This window comes from Dama dama, chromosome 21 (genome assembly GCF_033118175.1).
Source record: "Dama dama isolate Ldn47 chromosome 21, ASM3311817v1, whole genome shotgun sequence".
In the NCBI taxonomy this organism is placed as follows: domain Eukaryota; kingdom Metazoa; phylum Chordata; class Mammalia; order Artiodactyla; family Cervidae; genus Dama; species Dama dama.
The window spans coordinates 79,014,829-79,026,840 of NC_083701.1; the positions used below are offsets into that span (position 1 = coordinate 79,014,829).

The following is a 12,012-nucleotide window of genomic DNA, read 5'->3' on the forward strand; positions in this document are numbered from 1 at the left end:
GCAATTCCTTTATTCCTTTTTATCATCTTTTCTTTCCTCCTTTTTTTAAAAAAGTGTTTTATTTTGTACCGGGGTATAGCCGATCAACAATGTTGTGACAGTTTCAGGTGAACATCAAACGAACTCAGCCAGACTCCCCTCCCATCCAGGCTGCCACATGATATTGAGCAGAGTTCCCTGTGCTTACAGTAGGTCCTTGTTGGCTATCCATTTTAAATATAGCAGTGTGTATACATGCTTTTGAATAGACTAAGAGAACAATCAAAAGTTACTTATCAGGGGCTGAAGACCCTTGAATATATGCACAACCAGGTTACAGACTTACTCTGCTGAACAAGGGTGACAACTCATCTTATGTAGAGAGTAGAGGAAACTTTGGGTTCTTAAATGTAAGGCCAAAAAATTACTGATGAGAAATTTCTCAAGGTATCTAACATGGTATTATGTATACAAACTTTTAAACTAATTCCTGCGCACGGTCAAAACCACAGGACTCCTAAAGGAAAGGTCAAAAGTTCTACAGTCAGATGCTGACAACAGAACCAGCATTCTTTTGGGAAAACTATCAAAACTTTAGCTGTTCTTAGAAGATAGCTAACGTCAAACATGTTCTTACTTGCTGGGTTTCTGGCCATTCCATTAATATAACCCTTGTTTTTCTCTTGTGAGTATTAGAAAGGGTTTGGAGTTTGCAATTTGCTCGGGCACCTTTGGGTTCTAAGTCAGTGACCGTATTATGGAAACAGAGATTCTTCTTTGTTGGTCTTTCTGCTCAATCATCTTGCAAAGAAACGTCTGATTAGCAGGGACAAAGTATGTGAGGACCAGTCCAATGAAGCTTAATCTTCAAAGGACACGAATCTTAAAATGACACTGAGGGTCTGTGTTTCATTATCACTTGGAGTCCGGAAATCGCATGGAACACAGAGGTAACGACAAACAAGTGCTGGACACGCTTTCCCTTGGCTTCTTGATCGATGTTCCCAATACCTGGCTGGCATCACTCTAGTTAACTGAGGTCTGTAATGCAAGCAGGGGTAATCAGACCATGTTGACAGAATGCTGAGGGAAGGCTCACGCAAAGGTCTGTGTCCATGAAGGAAGCTGAAAATCTCATGGAGTTTGATTTGCAGCAATGGTCCAAGTGTTAATTCTCTACCTCCTGATAAAGTAAGACCCTTTTGCAACCTATGAATAAAACATTCAATTAACAGCAGGTAGTCTAGCAACTGATGGGCTGTGGGAAAGGCTGGATGCTGTGGATGTCATCGTTAACTGTATTGGCAGATGGTGCCAAACAGCCTCAACCTGTTGCTTGACTTCGTGTCTCAGGTTAAAGCACAAGCATAGTACCATTATACCACTGGGCCAAGAGAAGAAAATGCTGTGCTTCTTCATTTTGGTCCCGAAATCCCTCCTAAGAAACTAATGTGCTGGGGAACATGTCTTCACCTCCGTTTATTTCTGATTTCATTAGGAAGAGAATTTGATTAACCTTTGGAAGAAGGTGAGTCTACTAAAAATTAACTGGTTGGTACCCCCCACCTCCTTCTAAAAGCTGACAGATTCATATATGCCAAGATGAATACTAACATCACAACTCTATGGAATAGAAGGGTTCTGTAGATCCTATTTATACAGACTCTGAGCTGTGTGAGAAGGTGATCAGGAACTGTCCTCTGTCTGGGCCCCTCTGCCAGCCTTGGGGGAACGGATCCTTCACACCAACTCCACCACCATCCCCCCCCGCCCCCCCACCAGAATACAAAATGAAGCTTCTCAGTGGCTCTTAACATATTTGATGGAGCACAAGTTCTTAATATATTTGATGCAGCGTTTTACCAGTAAATATAACATATAGTTATAACGGATGTAACTGAGCATAACATTTTCCTTTTATTTTAATATTCTATTATTAGATTTCAGTGTTGGTAGAGCCTTTCCAGAACAAAAGAAACTTTGAATAGATGCCATACATAGACTAATTGGGGCATATTTTAGCCTTCTAAAACCAAAACAAGGGCAAGCAGTCAGTGCAAATCATAAATACATCTGCTGTCCCCCTTTTCTCTCTCTGTCTAAAGCATCTAGTATTAATGCCATGTTTAAAATAAAGAATTAAAATACTAAAATATCATTGTTTTAAACCCAGACATTCCAAGGCCTTCAGTTTTCTGATATACCCTTTTTAAAAATTATCCAAATAAAATGCAGTAGTATTCCAATTACAACTCCCTGTCCCCAAGTCCACGCGGTGCCTCTCGGTTTCCCGGGAGACTGACCCTGTGAATCCCCTTCTCCGGTGTCCTTGCCCAGCGACCTGTGTTGCTTCGGTCTGACCACTGGGAGCACAGGCAGGAGGATAAAGATGGAAGAAAGAGGTCTGACTGGTCACTTTAACAGCCCTCCACCTGCATTCAGCCCCGACCTTGGCGGCAACAGCTGCAGGCGAAGCTCCGAGGCCCCTGTGCTGCCCTCACAGCCCCTGACGCCCAAGTGTGCACCCCAGAGCCCCCGCCGAGGGGTCTGAACCCCACGCCTGCGGCCCCGGGCCCCGCAGCGCGGCTGTTCCGGAGCCAGCCACGCCTGTGTGTCCTCCGCGTCCCCCCAGGACGGCCTGGCACAGCCCGGCCCACGGACACAGGGAGGTCCGGCCTCCCGGACCTTCTGAGACTCGGGGAGAAGCAGGGTTACGCTTTCCAGCCACCGTCTGCCTGGATCCCTTCCTGGGCTTCACTCTCACACACTCGCCCACCACAGCGCCCCGCCAATGTCTCCTCTCCCCCGGGGCAACGTCCCCGTCACCCTCTTTCTCCAAAGCACACGCCCGAATGCAGGAGTGGAGAGAAACCTTGAGAAAGATGGAGGCGGCCTCCTGCGGACAGCATAACAGGAAACTAGTTAATCTTAGACGGGACGAAATTCCCCAGCCTCCGCCCCCCCCCCCCCCCCCCCCCCCCCCGGAGGGAATTGCTCTCCGCAGGCTTCAGAAGCCTCATAACCGCCCTGCACTGGGTTTCTCTGGCCCGAGTTCTCTCCCGCCTCCCCAGGCCTGCGCCCCTCTCTTTCCTGCCAGTCCTACAGGAGTTTCCCCGGGAGCCAGCGCCTCCCTCCTGCAAGGCACTGCTGCTGCTGTGTGTCAGCCCCATCCTAACAACCTTTCTCAGGGTCGGGCCCACGGGCTGCAAAGTATGGCTCAAATCCACCTGTGCTTGTGAATCCTTTTGCTAGGACGCCGCCACAGGCCTTCACTATGGCCTTCAGCGGTTGCAACAGAGACTTTCCAGCCCACAAAGCCTAAAATATTCACCATCTGACCCTTTACAGAAAGTTTTCCACCCCCTGGGTCTAGCCTTTCTCACCTAAAAAGGTCAAGGAGGTATTTTCCTAAATAAAAGTTGCAGTCCTAAGAGTAATTTTGCCATCTGTCGGGTTGCCAACCAAAATAAGTAGCCGGCTTTTAAAAAGATGATTTTCGTTTTATTACTCAGGATCATGTATATTCAGTGTTAGTGAAGATTAGAGAAATGGCATTTCTTATATTCAGACTGTAGACTTTTCTGAGGACAGTTTAATCTTGAATATGTGCAGAGCTTTTAGCCCAATAAATGCCTTTTAGTTTTATTAATTCATCCTAAGGAAATCAGTATTGGATAAGGATTCAGCCTACAAGAGTGTCGACATGGATAGTTTATAAAAGGTAGGTAGAAAGCAACATAAAAAGACAAGACTAGTATATTCACTCAAGGAATTTTCTGAAGCAATGAAAAACAATCACGCAAAACATTTGCTTTCAGGAGTTCCCTACTGGCCTAGTGGTTAGGGTTTCGGGCTGCTGTGACCCAGGTTCAGTCCTGGTCAGGGAACTGAGTTCCCATAAGCCTCGAGTCATCAGCAAAACAAAGGAAAAAGGAAAGAAAATTGTTTTTCAACCAGTGAGATCCATGTTGTATTTTCAAGTAAAAATGGCAGAATAATATACCAATTTTTCAACATGTTTGTCTCCGAGTGGAAAGGAAAAAACTGATTATTTTTTTTCCATTTTCTCTATTTTTTCCCCTAAAATACATTTTACGCATTACTAGGCACTGATCGTCTCCTTGATGAGATCTTAAATGGACTTCTTCGCCAGAGTTTAACTGTCTGATGCCTGCTGAAGAGTACTCTGTGACTTCTCTAATCAACCCAAACCTCTCACCCCACTTCCTGCTCTGCACACAGGCCTTCTCTCAGATATGTTACATTCTGACTCTATGCAAACAAGCTCTGTTGTAGCAACAGTTGACATCCTGTCCACTTTAGTGGAGGTGAAGACTCCTGCATTCTCTGTATTAGATCAGGGAGTTGTTTGTTTGGGAGTGGGTTTTTCTCCCCCCTCCTTTTCAACTGGCTCTAAAAATATATCCATCCACAAAAAATAGAGCTGATGGAATAAAATATTTTGGTCCTCATCCTTCCGCAGTCTGGGAACTGTGGTCTGGAAATTCAATACAAAGGATCTGTTTTCTGAAGCATCTGGCACATACAGGAATTGTAAAGATGAGAGAGGAAGAAGGATGGTCAAGTGATACGGTGTCTGGGAAAGTCAGATTCCTGCATCAGGGGCCACAGGACCACTTTGGAGCTGCCCAGAGAAGGGGAGGCAGCTTAGTGCCTATCACGGCAGAGAATTCCAAAGGAAAATAAAATAAGAAAATGTCTTCTGGGGTAATGTCATTAATACTTAAGTGTCCAGCAAAAGACCAGAATGGTACTAATGCCATATGCTTGTTCACTGAGGGCAGTGCTCTGGTTTCATTAAGCCCAGTGCGGTGGAAATAGCCCAGGCTTTGGAGGCAGACAGACCCAAGCGTTGGGAGTCCTCAGCCCTGTGACTTGACAGTTGCGGGCCTTTGAGTAAGTCGTTTGCATCCCTCTGGGCCTCATTTCCCTCTTCTAAAAATAAAAGAAATAAACTACCAACCCTTTAGCGATTTCATCATTGTTAGTAATTATATGTGTAAAGGGTAGTCCAGTGCCTGGCACCCAGAAAGGAAATGGTAAAGGGTGGCTACTTCACTAACAGTTGAAATGTAAGTAATACAAATATTATTTCAAACACTGGTCATATTCATAATAATCTTCCAGTTTGCCTGCTTTTTCAAGCTCTGAATCAGAGGACAGTCTGGAAAAAGTTTAGAAGACAGCCTCTCAGGGATTCGTTAGGAGATCTGTCAGAGCCTATTTCTAGCTAGTTTTTCCAACCTGCTTTTCTCAACTTTAAAAATTAACTGCTAGGGCAAACCTTCCAACAGTTCAAGGGCTAGAGATGAAAATAAACGAGAAAGGAAAAGCCATCTCTTTCCTCTTTATATGTTTGTAGAATCTTGACATGACCAAGGCTGTCGTGAATAATTCCCTATATCATATGCTAGCAGTTGACCAGACTGCTTACCAAGAAGCCAAAGCACTCTCTCTCTTTTTTAAGACTATTTACATTTATTGATTTTTCTCTGTATAGGAGTTGTTTACCGTATTCAGTATACTGAATACATGTATTCCATGTATGTGAAAGTCAAAAGTTTGTGAAAGTATTTGTCACTCAGTCGTGTCCAGCTCTTGGCAATCCTATGGACTATAGCCCACCAGGCTCCTCTGTCTGCAGAATTCTCCAGGCAAGAATACTGGAGTGAAGCCATGTGCTTCTCCAGGGGATCTTCCTGACCCCGGGATTGAAATGAGGTCTTCCACATTGCAGGCCGATTCCTTACCATCTAAGCCACCAGGAAAACTCCATTCCATGTGTGCTGTTTATAAACTAACTATGGTCTGTCTCTGTCTGTGCCTGGCGTTCTTCTTTTATTCTTCTTTCATGCTTCTCTGGTAGTATCCTGTGGTTGGTTGTGTGTACGTTATGAAGAGGCCCCTGTCTTGTGGTTGCCTGTGAGTTTCTTGGTTACTAGGGAAGTCTTGTGAAAAATGTTGATAAAGGTTTGCAATGAAGAAAAATGAAACAGACTTGGAGGAAGTTAGGAGCGAGCTGTCCTTCTCATCTTTACCTCTTCCCTGAAAGCCCAGCTGTCTGGGGTCTAGCAGCTGTAACACTGGGATTGGCTTGAAATACTTCCCTGGGGGCTCAGATTGTAAACAATCTGCCTGCAATGCGGGAGACCCGGGTTCAGTCCCAGGGTGGGAAGACCCCCTGGAGAAGGGAATGGCAACCCACTGCAGTATTCTTGCCTGGAGAGTCCCATGGACAGAGGAGCCTGGCGGGCTACAGTTCACGGTGCTGCAGAGAGTTGGACACAACCGAGCGACTAACACACAACACACACATTAGTATGGAAAAGTCTGTGCTGTGTGTCTGCTGAAGTGCCCATCTGTGAGCTAACCTAACTCCTTAGGAGTCCATTCTGTTTCTTCTCTGGGTGAACAGACCATTCAAATCTTTGCATTAAAGATGTGACCTGGTTCTTCCCAAGCTTTAAAGACTTCACTTTGTTAATTTCTAGCAATCATGAGATGTGGCTAGAGGCTTCCACTTTCAATTTTTCAACCGAATAATCATAACAATGATTATTTTCAGTATTAAAAAGTCTTATCCCTGGTGGTCCAGTGGCTAGGACTCTGTGCTCCCAATGCAGGGAACGTGGGTTCCATCCTTGGTCAGGGAACTAGACCCCACACGTAACAAGTGAGTTCGCCTGCCACAAATAAAGATCCCATATGCTGCAACAAAGATCAAAGATCCCTCGTGTTGCAACAAGATCCAGCAGAGCCAAATAAAAAAATGAACTATCTTAAAAAAAAGAGAGTATTAAGAAAGCTCATGTTTTCTTTGCAGCCCGGGCCTCACTACTAGGGGCAAATTATCCCATCACTTAGGCTGATAATTCTACCTTCCTTCCTTCTTTCATTTCCTGTCCATCCTTTCCTGCCTCCTTCATTTACGCACTCATCGAGGGGCATACACAGTCAGACACGGCACGCCCTCTAGCTCCTAAAACAGTACCAGACCCACCATGAGCCTCCAGTGTGTTCAGTTAGAATGGATGGAACACGGATAAATAGCCTCCTTTGCTCATACGGCCAGCCGCTCTGTCATTACCCCTCCGCAACACTATGGCAGTGACTATACCCCACAGAACCATTAGTAATGCAAGGCACTGTTTTTATTATTTATTACCATTATTTTTATGAGTTTTACTCCACAAAGATAATATGACTCATATGATACGGTGGCACCAACTTGGGGATGGGACTGCTGATGGAGTAGGAAAGACAGATGGCAACCTGTCCTCGTTCCCTTGGACGTCACAGCTGAATACCGGTGAGGGCCACCTCGCAGATAATCACACAAGCAATAAAATCTTTACATGTCCTATGGTGAAGAAGCATAAGGATGTTTTGAGAACATACAGTGGAAAACCATATCTTGTACAAGAAGAAAGAGTGAGCAGGGCCAGTTCAGAGCCAGGTACCTTGAGTTAGTTAAGCTGGGACCTGAAGCATGGTGACCGAGAGCTTGTTAAGGGAAATTCAGACCGAGGCAGGGGGACAGCATGCAGGAAGACCTGAGGTGACCCAAAAAACCACACGTGGGAAGCGTGCAAGGCCTTGGAAGGAATGCCGTAAACAGGAGATGATGACGGAAAGGGAGGGAAATCAAGGAATATTTAGAGGTGGCATTAGCAGGACTCGATAATAAGTTTATGAAAGGGTAGAGACAGAAGAGTTAAGAATGGGCTCAGGATTCTGGCCTTAGTAACTAAGTGGCTTTAACTCATTTGTTTTAGAAGTTGAATTCACTATTAAAAAGTAGAGACATGACTTTGCTGACAAAGGTCCACCTAGTCAAGGCTATGGTTTCTCCGGTAGTCATGTATGGATGTGAGAGTTGGACTAGAAAGAAAGCTGAGCGCTGAAGAATTGATGCTTTTGAACTGTGGTGCTGGAGAAGACGCTTGAGAGTCCCTTGGACTGCAAGGAGGTCCAACCAGTCCATCCTAAAGGAGATCAGTCTTGAATATTCATTGGAAGGACTGGTGTTGAAGCTGAAGCTCCAATACTTTGGCCACCTGATGCAAAGAGCTGCTTCATTGGAAAAGACCCTGATGCTGGGAAAAGACTGAAGGAAAAAGGAGAAGGGGATGACAGAGGATGAGATTGTTAGACAGCATCACCTACTCAGTGGACATGAATTTAAGCAAACTCCGGGAGACAGTAGAGGAGAGAGGAGTCTGCCCTGCTGCAGTCCATGGGATCGCAAAGTTGGACATGACTTACCGACTGAACAACAGCAGTCACCTTCGGGTAGAAGGTGTTGTTGAGAGAAGGAGGCTGTCAACAGGCCCACATTTCTCAGATGACCCAGCAAAGTCCCCCAAGATCTGGCCTTTCTCTTTCTCTCCAGGAAACGACATTTTCTTGCTTCAGGAAAAACCTCACAGCTCCCCTGACAGTTCACGCATTTGCTTGACTTCCCTTTTCTAGTCCCCTCTGCATGGAATGCCCATCCACCGTTTGCCACCTAATTAACACTTCAGCTTTTAACAACACTCAAGTCACTTCCTCTCTGACACTTCTCAAAATAGGACTGACACCTTCCTTCTTCATTCCCCACTGCACCATTTTCAAACTGGGGAGGCAACCAGGCATGTACATGCAAAAGAGGGTCACTTGCATCTGTGCCCTTGTCTGTACAGCGCACAGGGTGGGGGGCAGCTGTGGCTCTGTGAGCCGGCCGTCTCTAAGCGAGATGGCCAACGTGGAATAGGGGCTCATGTTCCCAGCTCTGAGAAAATCGAAAGAAGCTCAAAATCTGGGGCGCGTGCATGTGTCTATGGGAGTTGGATGGGTGGGCAGGTGTGTATGACCTCCTGATTTCCCACAAAACGACTTTTCATACTCCGAGCAGGTCGTTGCAAACATGCCAGTTCTGTAACCTCTGCTCCACACATTTAATCTTCACTGTGTTTGTTCAGCATGTCTTCTAACCATCTCGCTTACGTGGACGTGTCTCATGCGTCTGCATCCGAGTTCCCTAAAGCCCAGTGCCACGGTGCATTCATGCACTCCTGCCTCCCACAGCGGTGTCCCTGAGCCTCTATACTCCCCAGGGCTGAGTCTGTGTCTGTCACACAGCAGGAACTTAACAAATATTTTGAACTAATGCATTTCTATGGCTAATCATTCTACAGAGATTTACTAAGTATCCAGTGTGAAATGACTTGCTATGTTTCTAACTTCCCCAGTACCAACAGGCTTGCTTAAAATTCCTTCACCAGGGATGAATCTGTTGAGCTGGTTTCTCTAGGTGTCTCCTTACGGAGGTAATACGAGGAGTGCTTATCCTTCATTGATTGAAATCGAATCGTCTCTTTATATTCACTCTCTCCTAAATCACTGTCCTCAGATGCTGGTCACTGTGCTCTGACTCGTGATAATGCTGCCAATACAGTCTGTAAAGTGCTCTCTGACCCTTGGAAGAAAGATGCTGCAGGAAAGGGAATTGATTATAAAATAATTGAATACACCAGGGTGTATCTGGCCTTCCGTTTAAATGGGACTGACTTACTAACGGTCATGGATGCTCATCTGTTCAGAGAAGGATGCTGAATGATAAGGAGAAGTGGAAGAGACGTTTCATCTGTCATGAGGTGTCAGGTGGAACACAAAGGGCTGGCTTCCACTTTATAAGCAGAACCAGCTTTTATGCACAAGCAAAAGGGACTGTGACTCAAGAATGTGGAAAGGTTCCTGAAGAATTTAAAAGAACCCTGTCTGCTTCCTCGAGCCATTCCCTCAACCTAAACTACTATGATTCAGATGCTGAAGACTCACAGAATTAGCCTGCTGCTTAAACATGATGATCCTGTGTGTTAAGGAGAGGGGTCATACTATCTATGGCTAAGGGATCCCAGCTAATAACTCACCCACCATCACACACCGTCTGCTCTAGAGAACAAAGGAGCAGGAGCAGAGTCACAGGGTGCAGAGGTGTTGATGGAGGGAGACTCATTTGGAAGCTCGAGACCAAGAGAGGATGCTAAGCTATCTCAGGGCAGGAAATTGGGGGCAGTAGGTGTGAAAAGGGAAACTCTGAATTTTGATGAAATCTGACAGGCTATGAATGTGTGGCCCACATTACCAGGACACCTAGAAAAACCATGCCGGGACATTAGTCACTAATGAAGGAATTTCAGACACGACAACTTGGTAAAGAGAGAGTTTGGGACGGAAGAGTTCAACAAAGCCACTTTATATGTGCTTATTTCCACTTCTTTTTTCACATGGTTCCTTCATATATCCATACAAATTAAATCTCAAAGCCTAGATATTTTTTTAAGCCCTTAATTTTATGTTGGAGTATAGCTGATTAACAATGCTGTGATAGTTTCAGGCGGACAGCTCGGGGACTCAGCCATACATAGACATGCATCCCTTCTCCCCCAGGCTCCCCTCCCATCCCGGCTGCCAGTGACACTGAGCAGGGGTCCCTGTGCTTACAGTAGGTCCTTGTTGGCTGTCCATGTTAAGTATACCAGTGTATACCTGTCCATCCCAAACTCCCCAAATACCACTTCCCCTCACTCTTCCCCCCTGGCAGTCACAAGTTTGCTCTGTGTTAAAGGTTAGATCTTACGTGCAAGAAGTCTATCCTCATCAATCGTGTCTCTACCTGCAGTGGTGACAATATTGTTATTGGCCCTGGAAGCAACGCCTGCCTTTACATCTGGTCCTGGTCCTTCTTCTCCCTCCTGCATTTGGCTCGTGATTAAAGCTTTCTTCCCTCGTGGGCCAGTGAACTATTTTAGATTAAAGAATAAGTTCTTAAACCAGCAGCTCCATCACTTATTTGTTATAACCTCTTAAGGTACTGACTTTGTAAGCTTCCATTTCTTTTTCTGGAAGCTGGGGAAATAATAGTGTGAGGATTAAAAAAGAAACGTCCTGGAAGAGTTGAGTCCAGTGTCTGCACACAGTGGGTGCCCAGCGAACGTCAGCTATTATGATCAGGTAACTCTTTTGACCCATTCTCTTTCCTTCACCTTGTGCTAGCTTAAAGCAGTCAGACACAAACGGTGCTGCCCAACATGCGGTTCATTTGGGATGTTTTGGAGAATCTTGACATTATAACCTGTGATCCATTGTCAGTGATGGTCTTGTATTTTTCTTGCCTGTAAACCTCCCCAAAACACTATGTGATGTATATGTCTCATTAGAAACAACAAACAGAGTTAGAAAATGATATCAAATTTAAAGAGATAGTTAACGGGAGCCAAGTCTAACAGAAGAGCAGGTTTAATCTGTTTACTAGACAAAACAGTAATGAAAAATCCAATTTGACCCCAGGTCAGGGAACTCGGAGAAGTTAAAGTTCCCAGAAAAATAGGGTTTAGCAAAAAACAAACACACACATGCCCACATTATCAAATGTAAAATAAATACAATATATAATTAATATTAAATATATATCATTAAAAAAAATCTCATCTCTGAGACAGTGGCAAGTAAGGGACAAGTGATTGAGCTGGAATTCAAACCCCGGTGAATCCATGGTTTGATCTTTTATTTTTCTTAAGTTTTTTTTAATGTGGACCATTTTTAAAGCCTTTATTGAATTTGTTACAATATTGCTTCTGCTTTATGGTTTGGTTTTTTGGCCATAAGCCCCAGGATCTAAGCTCCCCAGTCAGGGGTGGAGCCCACAACTCTTGCACTGGAAGGGGAAGACTTAACCACTGGACCACCAGGGAAGGCCCCACGGCCTGCTCTGAAGAGCGATGTATTGTCTCCACGGCTAGTTACTGCCAGAGAATAGGTGGTATTCTGGACTAGCTGACCTTCCATTTCTCAGTCCTCCAAATCGGTAAGATTCTAGGATTCCTAGCGAGCGTATCTCATAATTATTCCCCTACCCTCCTCAGCCTCAACATCACTTTCCATTTCCTCACTTTGTTTTCATTTTCATCACAACACTCAATACTCCTGACATTAATACATCTATTTATGTATTTGTTTTCTGTTTCT

The 12,012-nt window shown here is 44.9% G+C and overlaps 1 protein-coding gene and 1 long non-coding RNA gene across 2 annotated transcripts in view; both read right to left on the bottom strand.

The window, feature by feature from the left end:
- SNTB1 (syntrophin beta 1) overlaps window positions 1-12,012 on the bottom strand; it is a 239,868-nt gene that overhangs the window by 176,877 nt on the left and 50,979 nt on the right. The window lies entirely within an intron of this gene.
- LOC133042866 (uncharacterized) lies at window positions 7,137-8,488 on the bottom strand. The gene is made up of 2 exons (XR_009689603.1): window positions 8,266-8,488; window positions 7,137-7,360 (listed from the first exon to the last, which is right to left on the bottom strand). It is a non-coding gene; the product is annotated as an uncharacterized LOC133042866 (long non-coding RNA).